Here is a 16,226-nt window from a genome sequence, read left to right as displayed (position 1 = left end):
TGCTGTGTACAACACTGCTGTATGTGTGTGTCCATGACTGCAGCCTCCTTAGTGGAGGCTCGTGTTAGGAAGGTGTGCCACCATGGGTTCAGGACTAAGGCAGGCTTGCTATGTAGATGCTCACTTTGTTATTTCAAAATAACGCTGCTTTGTAGACGTGCCCTGGAAGACTAGCTCGGCAAAGCTTATTCAGGCTTGGATAGAGGATGGAGAATCTCTTGAGTCACCTGTTGTAGCAGCTGTTATGGCTCACAAGCAATAAATATAAGCAAGTCAAAATATTTTAAAATATTCAATTGCTTGTTTACATTATGTAAAATAGCTATGCTGGTGTAGATGATTATAAAATGTTGAATATCCCGCAGCTGTACATGTGTAGTTCTCTCTTTAAATCAGTGGAAAGCTTTGTACGTTTAAGACACAAAATATTGAAAACCTATTGGTTTCCTCCTCAACTCCACCAGATGCTTTGTCTTTATACTTCATTCTGCTTCTTTTGACTAAATGCAGAAATATTTTCCAGCAAGACATTAAGCCATTTTTGTCAGGGATATTTAAATATTAACCAGAAAGGTGAAAGACCTATGCTAAAGTTCAGGCAAATCCTCAGTACTTGAGAGTGTTAAAACTAGAGGAATAGACAAAATGCAGGGGGATAAATTGTAAAAATTTTGCACTGCTTCAATAAAATGGTCCAGATGATCTAATAGGTTCCCCTCTTTCATTTTCAATGTTTCCACAAAGCCTTTTTTCTCCTCTTCAAAATACTGCCTAATTACTACTTTGCTCCATTCATCATTCCTTAAAAAACTCCTTTTCCCCGAAAGGGAACAATACACTTTTCCCCTCTCCCCCAGCCAAAAAAATAATCAGAAGGATTTTTCCCTGGTACATTCATCATCAGAAATTATTAGTTAGAAAGACAGGAAAACTTCTTTCCTCCACATTAGGAATGCATTGATCATGCAGAGGATAACTACAGTAGAAGATATAAGTGGAAAAAATCCCTAATGAGTATACTCTGAAGATGTTGCATCTGGTCAGTTGGCTGAAACTGGGAATCCACCTCTTCTGGATCAGATTATCATACAATTGTTTCCATTGCAAAAGTGAGCAGAAGAGAAATATAAATCTTACAAGAAAAACAGAGTCTGGTGGTATGAGCTGGGGACTGGAGTCAGGATCCTGTGATTTATTTCCAACTCACAATCTTCCTGGGCTATTCCACTATTTAATCTGTGTGTGAGTACTTAGCACATATGAAAATCAGCTAGTGTCTCAAGAAAGGTACCGCCAAAATGAAGGCATCCAAAATTAATGGCCACTTTTGAAATTTTTATCATTAGCCTCTGCTAATGGTGAGGCTGTGGGAAGAATTCATAAAGTGTTCTGGGATCCTTGGAAAAATTGATTGTAGAGAAGTGAATTGTCTTTATCATCATCGTCATCATTATAAAGGAGCAATGAACTGTTCAGACTGTAGACCTATTGATTTCACATACTGAAGGGATCAAATCCTGAAGATTTCTGTTTTTTCAAAAGTTTCTGCTCAGACATAGGCAACATTTTTCTTCCAGGAGAAAATTCAATAATTTTCATAAGTGTTACTGAGAACAGAATTTTGTCCTAAAGTTCTATATCCCTCTTAAATAAGATAGATGGATTATTCACCTGCAGAATGTATCATGTCTTTTAAATGATTTCTCGCAGAGAGGCAAAAAAAGAACTCCTTGTTTGCATTGGACTTTTATGTTTAAAGGACTAGATTCATATCTGGTTCAAGCGGGCTGTACTCCAGCAACTCTAATGGATTTGCACCCATTTACAAGTGCATGTCCAAATCAGTGAAACAGAAGCTCATTTTTCCTTGTAAAATGGAATTATGCTGTGGTTTGTAAAAGCCCTTTCTTCCGACCACAGTAACATTCAGTAATAATATTGTGCTGCCAAAGAACAAAAAAGGTGAACAATGGCTTAATCTCTCTTCTGGGTGCTGAACTCAAATTGAAAGTGGGGAGTTCTATGACTCTTGGTCCTTATTCATAAAGGGAATTGAACATGTAAATCATTTGGCACCACAATAAAAAGGTTCGCCCCTGATGTCAATGAAGGAGCCTTTCTTATCCTTCTCACTACTCATCTGTGATGCACAGATGGCAATTGTATCTGGGAAAAATTTTCCTGTAATGTTCTAACAGCAGAATACATTGTTAGTAAATGGTATGGTTGCACAGATCAGCCATCGATTGTGGGCTAGCACTCTGGGCAATCAAGGCCAGATTGCAGCCTTCAACCAGCGCCTGCTTTGTGTGAGGATGTGGAGGGTTATGCCACAATGAACATCCATAAAATATATTTTGGCTGGTGCTGGCAGAATTCCCCTTGAGGCTATGGAGACAGACCACACACACACTTTTCCCTCTCCCCCCCACAAGGCTAGGCCACAATCTGTGCCTTAATTTACAGTAACATAGGAGCTCTTAGAACAATCTCGAAAATGAAGATGCTGCTTTTGAGATACTGCATTAGTTTCATACAGTTTTAACTGCATTAACATCTATGGAGCTCGTTTAAGTTGAAAATATTTAATCTCTGTGGTTTTATTCTATCTGAAGGAGAGAAAGAATGATATTTAAGTGTACCATAAAGATTTTTATAATTTTTTTGTATTTGAACTACCAATCCCACTTGAAAGTTGCCACGTGGCGCTATTTCATTTCTTATGAGTTCTGTTTAAGTGAATTTGTAAGCAACTGGATCTTGAAGAAATACTTATTGCTAGTTGTAGTATAGTTCTTTATAGATTGTTCCAGGATGCCAATACCAATATGTTCCTAAGCAAAACTTGGAGACACAATGCAGCAGCCTAAATATTAAACGCCAACATTCCAAGCATTGGCCTCTATTTTTGAGCTCACAATTTGCTGCTATAAGTAATTGTGGGAACAATTTTGCAGAGACACAGGTTAGCTCATTTAGATGTCAAACTACCTTATTTTGTCCATAGATCAAATACTGAAATCTCCAAAGTAGCTCAGTTGCACTGAGATATAAATGCAACCACAGTTATGTTCACCCACAACATTGTTCATTCAAATGGGCCCATTTTTCATATACTTCCAAGCTTCATACACTTCTAAATAAGTTTGAACCTTCAATCATTTGTATGGAAAACAGCATCATCTCTGCTTCTGAATAACATTTTTTTTTTTTTTTTTTTGCTAGCTGTTTCCTTTTTGTAGCAGCTGAATCCAAGGACACAGAGTTGTTGTCATATATGCTGTTTTGTTTGACTAATAAGGTTGCTTTAAGACTAAATGCCTACTGGGTAAGAAGAACAGTTTCTAACATTAAACTTCTTTTTAGTTAACTCTTTGGGTTGTTTTAGTTTGTATGGTATGAAGGTTCTTTAGCCTTCTCTATAGAGGATACTCATTCAAATTTTTAAACAAAAGAATTAAATGACATGAAATAAACCAAAAATCTTACACAAGATCTGCCATTTCACGTCCAGCTACTTAGATTGGCTCAACCTAACAACTTTCTAAGTATATAATTGCATGTAGTCTTCACAGTAAGTGCTCTCATTTGATGTTGCTGTAGGCTCTGTGTATGGTACTGCATATGAACACATCCATTAAATATGATCATACTTTTATAGCAAAATATGTCCCTGGTATCTGGCTGTGGCTAATTTACTTACATTAATACTTACATTTAAACTGAAGATATATGCTTTGGAAGAAGGCAAAACAACTCCTCTAATAATGTAATTATTTTGATGACATGTAAAGTGCCCATCTGCTACTCCAGATAGCTTTGTCACTATTTTAAATAAATGTTACTACCAAAGCAGAATTGCCAGCAGCTACCTGTCCCTTCCCCTCTTTAAAAACTCCACACAGTAGGAGGGATTTCCCCTACCAAAACTGTGCTCCTTTCCCCACTCACCACATAATGCACATGCTAAGCTGAGCTCCCCTTCTACTGTGGGCAGGTATATTATTCCTAAGTCCCATTGGTGATTAATTTTGGCCCTGCAGCTGGAATCTATTCTTAGTTTGATTGACTACATATGAAATTCTTAAGCCCTCACTGAAATTTAGACATGGGGTTTGGAGGAGCCATTGAATGTGGCTGTTGCTATGTGCTGTAAAGATCTCCTCTTGGAGATAACCTAAAATGGAGAGTTTCCATTTGCAAGGGATTTGCAAGCAGCAGGAATAAAAGCATTTTATGCATTCCTGTTCTCTATTGAAGGTTTGGAATGTCACTGCAGAAATCATTGCAATCTTACACATATTTCATTTACATTTTATTATTTCCATCTGTATTGTTAAAGCTGGACTCGTAGGATGAAATTAATGTACATGAAGTAGTGTAAAAATGAAACTTGAAGCATACTTCTTTTTTGTCTCAGACATTGATCTCAGTTCAGATACTGTGGTGTCATGCCAAAATAAATAAAAGTGGCACATGATGTGGGGCTAATTCTATCTCTTACTCTGACATAAATCACATGTAACTCCATTGAAATCCATGGAATACGATTGTTGCACAATTTGCATATGATCAGAATCGGATCCTTAGTTATTAATGAGCTAGAAAACCAGCAAAAAGCGGCTGATATCCAAATTATGAGGGAATCCTTTAGCACATTTGAATTTGTATTAAACTGTAAAGTGTTACATAACCCTGAGCATATTTCTTAAGCACTACAATTAGCACCTCATAGTAAGATGTATTAGTATACAAAACTAAATTAAAATGCACTGTAAAAATATTCCTAGCCTGAACAGAGAGGCTTAAAGTGATAGAAACATTCCTAACTCAGGGCTAGAGCATGCCTGATCATTACACAAAAGTTGCAGGATGGAAGTGGAGGATAAAGGAGGCAAGCAGAATTGCAGCATTTGTGCTTAGAGGGGCTGATCCTACACTATTGTGTTCAATGCTCCAGAAGGCCAGTGTCCATAGTAATATACTAGCCTCTTTAGAGGGGAAAGTTTGTGAATGGGACCAAGGCACAACTCCTCTTCCACATGAACTTTGTGGGAGAAGTTCAGTGCATCCACTTTCACAGGTAGCTCATAGCTAATCTTCTCCCTAGGGAGTCCTGAAGGTACTGAGTCAGACAGTACTTCCATAAGCTACTGTGGTGTTAGTGCGTATCTCTTGGCTTCCTGCTGTTCTTTTTGGTCATTAGGTTTAGTGTGCAGGTGCTGGGCAGTGTTTAGTAGCCTGATAAGATGACCCAGTGTGCCTTTCTGACCTTAAACGCTATGATTTTCTTCAGGGTTTTTATACCAGCCTCATCATCCTAGTATCTGAGGCCTGGTCTTTTCTACAGAGGAAGGTGGCATTAAGATACACAACTCTAGCTATGTTAATTGTCTAGGTAGAGTTGATGTATCTTAACTTGAGTTTCCATGCCATACATACAGGGGGAGGTTGACGGGAGCAAATGCTCCAGTATGCTTCCCTCACTCCTCATAAGAAGCTGGCACTGATGGAAGTGTCCTTTGAGTTTGATCTAGCACGTCTATACTACTCCTGTTAAATCGAACTGCAGAAGATCTACCATGGCAGCATCCATCTTCCACATAGTGAAGACATGGCCTGCATGCCTTCTAGGAGTGCATTAAGTAGACTGATTACACTCTGTCATGTATTGTTCATTAGCTTTCCCATCCTCTCCTCCCAGATGGGGAGAACTGTGTGTTCAGTGTACTGTGTGTTCAGAACTGTGTGTTCACCCACACATAGGGTACGCCTAGATTACATGCCTCTGTCGCCAGAGGCATGTAGATTAGGCTACCCGACAGAGTAAAATGAAGCGGCGATTTAAATAATCGCCGCTTCATTTAAATTTACATGGCTGCCGCGTTGAGCCGACAAACAGCTGATCAGCTGTTTGTCGGCTCAGCGCGATAGTCTGGACGCTCCCCTGCCGACATCAAAGGGAGTTGTCGACAACCCAGGTATGCCTCATCCCAGGAGGCATACCTGGGTTGTCGACAACTCCCTTTGATGTCGGCAGGGGAGCGTCCAGACTATCGCGCTGAGCCGACAAACAGCTGATCAGCTGTTTGTCGGCTCAACGCGGCAGCCATGTAAATTTAAATGAAGCGGCAATTATTTAAATTGCCGCTTCATTTTACTCTGTCGGGTAGCCTAATCTACATGCCTCTGGCGACAGAGGCATGTAATCTAGACGTACCCTTAGATTCTAAGTTCTTTGGGACAGAAACCACCTTTTTGTTCTGCACAATGGAGTTTCGATCTATTACTAGGTACAATGGAAGTAAAAATAAGTCATTATATACATATATACACACACACACACACACAGGTAGTTGTGTTAAAGAAGGCAGGACTGCAGAAGTGTACTTCAAACTTTGGGCAAAGAGTCATGAGCAGAGCTGATCAGAAAATGAGTGGGGTTTTCCTAATTTTGGGAGGTTTTGGTGGAAATTCAAATATTTCCCTGGAAGCAGAAACTTTTAATGAAATTTAGCCAATTTAGTCTTTTTTGGGGAGGGGGGAATATTTTAGTAGAAAATGTTTGACCAGCTTCATTGATGAGTTTTATGATGGTCTTTAGCTCTTTTGAAAGTTCATGCCAGAGTCTCAAAACAGCCCTCTTGCACAGACCTCTTCCTATCTAAAAGGGTATTACAAAGAGAAGGGAGGAAAATTGTTCTCCTTGGCCTCTGATGGTAGGACAAGAAGCAATGGGCTTAAATTGAAGCAAGGGAGGTTTAGGTTGGACATTAGGAAAAACTTCCTAACTGTCAAGGTAGTTAAACACTGGAATAAATTGCCTAGGGAGGTTGTGGAATCTCCATCACCGGAGATATTTAAGAGCAGTTTAGATAGACATCTATCAGGGATGAACATTCTAGACAGTGCTTGGTCCTGCTGTGAGGCCCCTTCCAGTTCTAGTAGTCGATGATTATATAATTCTATCACAAACCTACTCTCACAGGTTCACTTCAAGTGCTGTAACTGAGCTCTTGATAGGTACAATTGTTTGGAGTTTCACTTGGGACAGAAGGTACTTTCATAATGATGTCAGTCTAATATTTGTTTAATATGGTACTGGTCTTTAAAATAAAAAAACAAAAAGCCACATTTCATTTGGATTCTAAATCTCACCGGATGGCAGATCTCAAAGGAACCACAGCTGTCTTTGGAAGAAAATGGCAAGCAGATGTGTACTCAACAACGACATTGAGGCAGGAAGTGTTTCATACTTGACAAATGAAAACATCTTCTCAATCTAGATATCAGTGCAAAAGGAGGATACTAAATCCAAAAGAGCTGATGATAAAGCAATGAAGTCATCTTGGGGTGCATTTGGTGAAAAGATAAATACATGCAAAGTGGATCTGATATTTTGGCAGACGCATGCAGCTGTCATTAAACCTTATTGGAGGATCCTAAGTGTTCAAAGCAAAGAAGTTTAATTTCTGTTTAGGCAGGCAGCTGTTCTGAATAAGGAGGAACATTTCCTTAATTCAGTCAGGGTTTGTTACATACTTGCTGACAGTTGTAATAAGAAAGTTGAAGCAAGCCTCACATCTGGGGAGGTGCTATTGTGCTTTCAGCATGACTGAGGTGGCTAAATCTTGTTCTAGAAGCCCTGAGCTAATATTCTCACACCTCCGACTCATTCTTCTCTCACGCAGATGCCAATCCATTGAAATCAGTGAAGTTACAATGGTCTAATCCCTACATGAGTTGAGAATCACACACTTCAGTTTTTAGAAGACTAAATAATTTACAAAGACAGTGACTTTTACTCAGGGAGATCCGAGAAAGTAATAATTTATTTTTAAAAAAGAGAAAAAGTCTTCGTTTTAAATCCTGTGATCTTAAAAATCAGTGCTTCATCTAGGTCTGGCTCCTGTTTTTCTGGGGCTAGTGCCAATGACACCAGAGAAAGATGAAAAGATCCATAGAACATAATTATGGCCCAATCTACTTAGGAAAGTGTATTCCCAAAGCCTTTCAGTTAGTGATTGGCATAGGCTCTTACAAAAGTAGATTTACATCATTAATGTTTTTATATTTTATGTCATGTAACGGGATGTGTTCTGATTGTCCATAAAAATGCCTAATCCTTTTCTAACTCCTTCTTAGTAGTGGATGTGTTATGGAAGTGAGTTCCATGGGTTAACAAAGTAGGCCTAATTCTGCAAAGATTTGTACAAACAAGCATTTAATTTTATGTGATCTGAGTAATGCCTCTGACCTCACTAAACGTGCTTTTGCATAATGATAAAGGGCAGTGGGAGTATTCTCTTCTCCAGCTGATTGGTTTGTATACTTTTTAATTAGTCTCTTCTGATTTGTATTCTCTCCAAACTAAACAGCCCAAAGATTTTCAGTTTCTCCACACATGGTAGTCTTCATCTATTCTATTGCATGACTAGAAGGGACTACTGTGATCCCGTTGACCCTACTGCCTTACATAGACCCTAGGACTTCCCTGAATTAATTTGTTTGATTTAGACTCAGCACATCTTTTTGAAAAAACATCCAGTCTTGATTTAATAATTGTCAGTGATGGAAACCACCATGATCCTTGATCGATTGTTCCAATCATTAATTACGATAACATTAAAAATATGCACCTTATTTCCAATCTGAATTTGTCTAGATTCTTAAAGTCTTTCTTTGTTTCTAATCAATTTGTTCACCTGTGTCTGAATCCCTTCTATTTCTTTCATATCCTTTTTTGAGAAAGGCTGATATGAACGGAACATATTAGTTAAGGTAATATGTATGGCATTTTTTTCAGTAATATTTTATCTCATTATGAGTCTGATGAGTCACTCAGCTTGTTGCAAAGGAGAGATAGGAGAAAAGGGACATAAAGTACTGCATTAAGGTACTGGAAGGCAGCTGACATGATTTGTTCTGTGGTATCATTTAATGAAAAGCAGGATAATTTAGTCAAAAAACAGTATTTTGGAATACATGGAACTGAGGTTCATTATGTATTATATCTGAAAATGTAGGGAAACGTTGCTTTAATATATGTAGAACTTGATGAGTAGCTCACCTCTGAGCTATGAACAAGCATAGACAATTTAAAAAAAAGTGTTTGAAATTGTTAATTAGTGACATTTACTTTATAATACAACATGAAACTTAAACATTAACTACCTACTCTGATCAAATTATAAGTACTTTGCTGACAAATATTTTTTAAAAAGATATTGAAGATCAGTTTTGGGATTATTAGAGATGCAAAATGTCCTTTTTAATTTGCATTTTATGAGATGAAATTAGAGTCTAACTATATCTTGGGCACTATTACATTTGTTCACATGAAGCTATGAATGTGGCATTTGCTACTCCTGAATGCTTTTCATGCTGCACACAAGGTGGTGGAATAAGTTTCAGTTCTGTGGAAGTGAAAAGTCATATCGATGTACAGTATAGACATAGATAGAGGTCTACAAATTACTCTTGGCAAAGTATTTTTAACAACCTTTAGGCTTCCTAAATTTCAATGTATTGTCTGGCCTATATAAAATTCCACTAAGAAAGGCACTCGGTAGTCCATTGGCCCCTTTATTTGTCGGGCTATAGGAATTCCTTACCTTTCCAAGATCTCCATATCCCTAAATATAATTTCCCCCAGGTACTTCTTTCAGTGACCCACTACACTGAGAGAGCGGGGCATAGAGTTACACTATGTTATTTAGTATAAGTCCTCACAGGAATTCTAAGATAATATAACACATGTTGGAAATGGCAATATTTTATATGCACTTTAGTCCTTGTGCCCTTTCAAATGGACTTCCTCTCTGTGCTCACATGAGGTATAGCACTAAGAATTTACCAGATGACCTGTCTTTTAGAAGGAACAGAAAGAGAAGCAGATCCTTCCAATAATATAATTTTGTTTCCTCCCGGGGGTATTATGAATGTTCAGAAATTTAAAATTTAAATGTTTATGTAGAAAGTCTTTTTACATTGCCCAGAACACCAGCAGAATGTCCTAATATGCTCAAAATGCTGAATGTATGGTTTTCTCCATAAATCTACATAATGACCTTTAACCCATTGCACAGGCTAAGGTACAAGTTCCTCACGTGCTGTATGTGGATGTGCTTGGTTATTGGTTTTAAATCAACATTATATTTCTCAGCTCTGACATAGCTATCAAGAGACTGTGCTCATAAGAACTATGAAAAAAATGAAGTGCAAGAAAATCTATGGGAAAAGGGAAATAATTTTAGCAATTAATATTTAGATGTATTCTAAGAAAATTGTATTTCAAGTTCAATATGAGCGTGTGTGTGTGTGTGTGTGTGTGTGTGTGTGTGTGTGTGTGTGTGTTTTAAAGGGGGAAGACTAGTGCCTAGTCACTTAAATATTCCTACTGAAGTCAGTAAGACTATTCATTGTAGTAAGTATTGTATCTAGTGAGACTGTAAGCGTGGGATTTTAAAGTGGTTAGTGTTGGCCTAGCTCCTTGACACCACCAGTAAAACTCCCATTTATTTAGGCTTAACAGAATTCCATTTTTATTTTTTAAATAATTATGATAGATAATATTGATGTCTGTATTTGAGGTTTTGTCATTTTTATTGATTTAAAATTGCATAGACATGATGAGGTTTAAACTTTTTTTAAAATTGAACTTCAAATTCCATTGTGATTCAAAAAGTTAGGTTTATAATCATCAATACAAATTATTAAGATCACATGTCAAAACATACAAAGTAAATAGCCTTAAATCAAACTAACAAGTTCTTAGGCAGCATTTCTGTACGTTGCCTGATAAAAATCTAATCCTTCCAAGTCTACATTTCCTTTTTTGAGAGCTAAATTAGTCCAACACTGAACACTTACAAAAATCCCAACCTAACTGTCCACAGGATGGGGATCTTACTTTGGGGCATCTCTAAGACAAATAGTATCCTACATTAGAATTAAATAGGTGCAACTGTGGGGAGAAAACCACAGAGGGTGGAAAGAAATAATGCAGTATAAACAAGGTGAGAAAACAATTTTTAGATGAAATTTGGGATTAGATGGAGAGTTGATAATGGATAATGTATACAAAAGGCACAGAATATAGGCACACAGAAATAGAAATCAAACATGTCTGGGTATGTGTGCATTTGATGCTATCATGCAAATGTTTTATGTTGTACATAAATTGTTGCATGACTGCGGCAAAATACATTCACTAGACACAAACTAGCACTAGGAAGAGAGGGTACACATCTACAGTGAATCCATATCACAATTAGAATACGAGTTATACTTCATCACAGTCCCTTGCCAATTATTTTTGGTATGTTAGTTACTGTTTTGCATGTTTGTCTAAATTACCATCTTTTTGGCAGCAAATTTTCAAGCGTAACCTCTAGATTAACCATCACCAGCTGGTACACTCATTGAAATTCAGTACAAGTATGCAAAATAAATAGGGTCCTTCACACCAAATCCACTGTATGCCTAAGAGATCTGGAATCAGATTCTCTGACAGCTCTTGCCTTTCCAAAACTACTAACCATTTTGCAGTTGTGGTGTAATGGGTTCAGAACATTATGATGTTGCTCTCTCAGCTGCATGTTATCTGCTGTCAACCATGATTTAATATTATAGTGCATTTAATAACTTACATAATAACTCTGTTTTGCACAAGTGTTGTACTTGCTAAATAGTTTTGACATGGACTCAAGCTGCATTGAAAGTTAAAGCCCAATAAGAAGAGACAAGAGGGAAATAAAGATATAAAACTGTACCATTAGGTAGTTTGGAATGAAAAAACAGTTTATAAGAAATCTGGACTGTTCAATGGATAAATTATGTTTTTCTATTTTCAAATTCCATTTCAATAGATAACAGAAAATTTTAGATAGTGATCTAGAAATAAATTGGGGAGAAAAACCTCAATTTTGATAAAAAAGATATATGTAATACAGTAATTATTATAACTTATTTTTATAATTAAATAAATACCTTCAGCGTTACCGAATTTTAGTAAATACTGACAGCTATGTTCAGGACAACTAATCATATCTTTTTGAATGCTCTTTGTGAAATAAAAACATATTAGCTAACATAAGGAATCACTAGGAAATGCTATTTTCTGTCAACAAGTGACAGGAATCAAAGCATCACAGAGGACAGCATCTTTTAGCTATAAAATCATATTTATTACCTCCAAATCTATTTATAAATACCCTGAAATGCAACTTTATGACTTTTATTTTGCTTTAGCAATCTGTATTATTTTCTTTTCCACTTTGAAAGACACATTCTTGTATATATATTATTATGATTTATGTTTTGCATGAGTATTTAATAGTTTAATTGTCAATTCTAAAGCCATTTGTTTAAAAGACAAATAATATCTTAGAAAGCGGGCTACCTTTTCCTTTTCTTTTATTCAAGACACTAGTCTAATACAGCCTGGATCTATAGTTCAATAATTGAGACATCTATGTTCTTACAAAGATGTCTGTTTGTCTAAAGGATGTAAAGATACTCTTTATTTAAGAAAATGGCAAGAGAAGGGTTAAGAAGCTGATGTTCTCCAGACCATAAAAACCTAAGCTAAAAGGCCTTTTATTGTTTTCTATAAACCTCTTCCTCTCATACACCTTTTTTTCAAAGACACAGACTTCAGATTTAAACTCAAACAAAGAATTCTAGAAATAGTCTTATGGAAACTGACATTTTATCAATACAAGAATTACAAGAAAGAAGACTTTAAGGAGAACATTTATGGTTGGGGATATTTTATAGAAGTGATTGAATACCCTGGAACTCATATTGCACTTAAAGTATACACTATGAAAATTCCTGGCATCATGATTGTATGAATAGTGAAATTATTTATATATAAACATGTACTCAAATGATCTTGCTAGAACTGCTAATATAAAGAGTCATTTGAACATAAATATAGTTACTATAATTGGGTAATAAGTTAATTATCTGACATGCTTATACTTCAATAACTTTTCTGATAATAATTTCTACGTGTAACAAGGAGGAATGGCCTCCCGCAGACACGGAGAGAGCACTGCAAGCTACAAGGGCGGGCAGAGTCAGAAGGGCTGCACTCTGGCTGCCGAAAACAGAGGGGTAGGACAGGAAGGGGAAGTATAAAAGCCCGGCAGTGCAGTTCAAAGGGAGCTGGCAGTGTCTCTCGGGGAGACTGAAGTTGGTCCATGGAAACTGGTATGGCAAAGGAGGAGAGAAGGAAGCGATCCAAGGGAACCAGGCAATGGTCTACTGGGGTATGTCTACACTACCACCCTAGTTCGAACTAGGGTGGTTAATGTAGGCAACCGAAGTTGCAAATGAAGCCCGGGATTTGAATTTCCCGGGCTTCATTTGCATCTTGCCAGGAGCCGCCATTTTTAAATGTCCGCTAGTGCGGACTCCGTGCTCGCGGCTACACGCGGCACGGACTAGGTAGTTCAGATTAGGCTTCCTATTCCGAACTACCTGTACTCTTCGTGGAACGAGGTGTACCGGTAGTTCGGAATAGGAAGTCTAATCCGAACAACCTAGTCCGTGCCGCATGTAGCCGCGGGCACGGAGTCCGCACTAACGGGGATCTAAAAATGGCGGCGCCCGGCAACATGCAAATGAAGCCCGGGAAATTCAAATCCCGGGCTTCATTTGCAACTTCGGTTGCCTACATTAACCACCCTAGTTCGAACTAGGGTGGTAGTGTAGACATGCCCCTGGAGAGAGAGCCTGAAATCGGCTCTGCATGTTGCAGGCAGATCCCTACTAACCCAGTGGCAGACTGCTCTGCCAATGTCAGGGCCCTCGGTTGGGATGCATCTCAGTTGGGTGAGCCTACATCCCCTGCTGCCCTGTCTTCCCCCTCCTGGGGTGGCAGAATGTTCCTTCCATAGGCCAGGAGGACTATGCTCTTCAGTGGACCTCAAACCTGGGCCCCATAGATGGGACTGGGGCTGCAGCTCTGCCTGATCAGAGGCCAAAGTCCTGACTGTTACCTCGGCCCACTTAAAGGTGGGTTGAATAAATGGCTGCAGCTCTGCCTGACTGAAGGCCAGAGCCCTGACTGATTGCTGCCCCCACCTGCTTGGCGATATGGTGAATAAACTACTTCCACTCTGCCCAGCTGCAGACCAGACCCTTGACCGTCGGCTACCCCACTCTGCTCTACAACTAGGTGAATAGACTGCTACTAGTGTCCCTGCCAGAGCCCGGACTGGTCAGCCTGCCCAGCTTGAAGGACAGGCCCCTTGAGAACTGGAAGGAGGCATGGTCTCCCTCAGAGCTGGAGGAACAGTCTCTCCAGCCTACTTGAAAGGGGAGAGTTTTCCACCCTGTGTAAGGCTATAGAAAAAGAAGAAATAAAAGCCAAGGAAGCTTGTGATCCTCCAGCTCTCAGCTGCTACATTTCTCAACTTCAGTGTTTCTAGTGTACCTTATTTTGCACCTTCAAGTCAATACCTCTAGTTTTAAAGAGCAGAAGCAAGAAGATAGCATCAGTATGAACAGAGTACACAAGAAGACACAATACTTCCAGCCTAGCACTGCTTCTGCAGCATGATGACTATGACTTCAACACTGTTGGTGAGATGATGTTTACTGGGCATTACAAAAAGCTTTGAAATTATTCTTCATATACTTTTAATAAGATATAAAAATGGAATTGTAAGTTCAGAAGTTAAAGCAGAACATCAGATTGATTAGACTGCACACTAACTCCCAGAGAGGAGACACAAGATAACCTTCTAAGATAGTGAAAAATAATTTAAATGTGAGAGATTTAATTTTCATGAAATTGCCAGGCAAGTCTAGGCCATAAACAGAGTTGGTTTATCAGAAATATTGATGTTTAAATGAATAATTTTTTGAATTACTTCTTTTAACTAACTGCAATAAACATGTTCATTCAGTTTCACAGGACTTACTTAACATTATTTATCTCTGTTCATTTATTAACTGTTTAGATTACCTATCAATAAACCAAACAGGATTCACTGACCATTAAACAAAATTCCTGTGTCCATTTATAAACTGTTATAAGCAGGATTCACTAGTGATTTGGGTGAATAACGTATTTTAATTTTAACTTATCAAAAAGCGACTCCATCAGGGGCAGACTCCCACTTAAAGGTGCTCTTGCGATAAAAAGGTTGAGGCTGTGTGGGGAAAGTTATTTCTAAAACATATAATTTAATTAAAACAAAAAATTTTCATGGTCAAATGTCAATTTCAATGTAACATTTCATTTTTCTCACACGAAATGTCAAAAAAACAATTTCCACTTTGTTTCAACTTAAAATGTCATTTTGTTTTGGTTTCTTGAAACTAGGACTTAAGGATAATTAAGTTATGCGATGTGCAATCATCTGAAACAGAACACTGTATTCTCTGTTGCTTGAATTTGTGCAAGGTTGTATGGTCTCTACATTTCTGGGGGTTGGTTTGTTTTAATGATCATGCATCACAGAAATGTTATACAATATTATCCAATTGTTATTATGGGATAGCTAGAAGTATGGCTTTTTACTGCTGGCATATTTTAGTTTATCTATCATGAGACAAACAAGAAGAAAGATAAAATAAAAAAAGTCAGACGCAAAATTATCAGGAGTTGTGCATAAATACACCAGCCTACTTCCTTCAGGATTGCATTACATAAAAACTGGTTGAACTACCAGTTGGGTTTTCTTGACTTTATCATTTAAATCTCCTTCCTACTATTAAAACAATCACAAGGGTCTTTTTAGCACAGCCAATATGTGACCTTCAACCCTGTCCTTATGAAAACTTTATATATAAAAATTAAAATTGTCTGCATGGAAATTTAATTAATTCTATCTGTGCTAAAAGAATCTATTTTAAGCAGCTAAGCAGTTAGGAGAGTACATTCGCTTCACTTTAATAATTTTACAAGGGAAAGTAAAGCTAAAGAAAAACAAGTGTCAGTAGCAAAGAACTGAGTGGCTGAATATTAATTCACTCTACTTTGTTTTACTATACTCAATCTTTCCTCATCAGTAGATGAATTTTCAAAATACCCTTTTTAAGGTAACAGTTTGAATTTAATATGGAAAGATACAAATAATTGTTTATGATGAATAGCTTAGAATCTCACATTTGTTACGGCACTGATTCAGGAAGTTATCTAAGTATATGATTAATTTTAAACATGTGAATAGTCCCAATGACTTCAAAAGGACTTCAAAATGTGCAAA

At 37.7% G+C, this 16,226-nt stretch overlaps 1 long non-coding RNA gene across 1 annotated transcript in view; it reads right to left on the bottom strand.

Annotated features, from left to right (window-relative positions):
• The window catches only part of LOC142830292 (uncharacterized), a 31,787-nt gene that overhangs the window by 1,923 nt on the left and 13,638 nt on the right, over positions 1-16,226 (bottom strand). The window lies entirely within an intron of this gene.

The sequence above is a fragment of the Pelodiscus sinensis genome, chromosome 7 (assembly GCF_049634645.1).
Source record: "Pelodiscus sinensis isolate JC-2024 chromosome 7, ASM4963464v1, whole genome shotgun sequence".
NCBI classification, from domain to species: domain Eukaryota; kingdom Metazoa; phylum Chordata; order Testudines; family Trionychidae; genus Pelodiscus; species Pelodiscus sinensis.
This window is presented reverse-complemented; position numbering and strand designations above follow the sequence as displayed.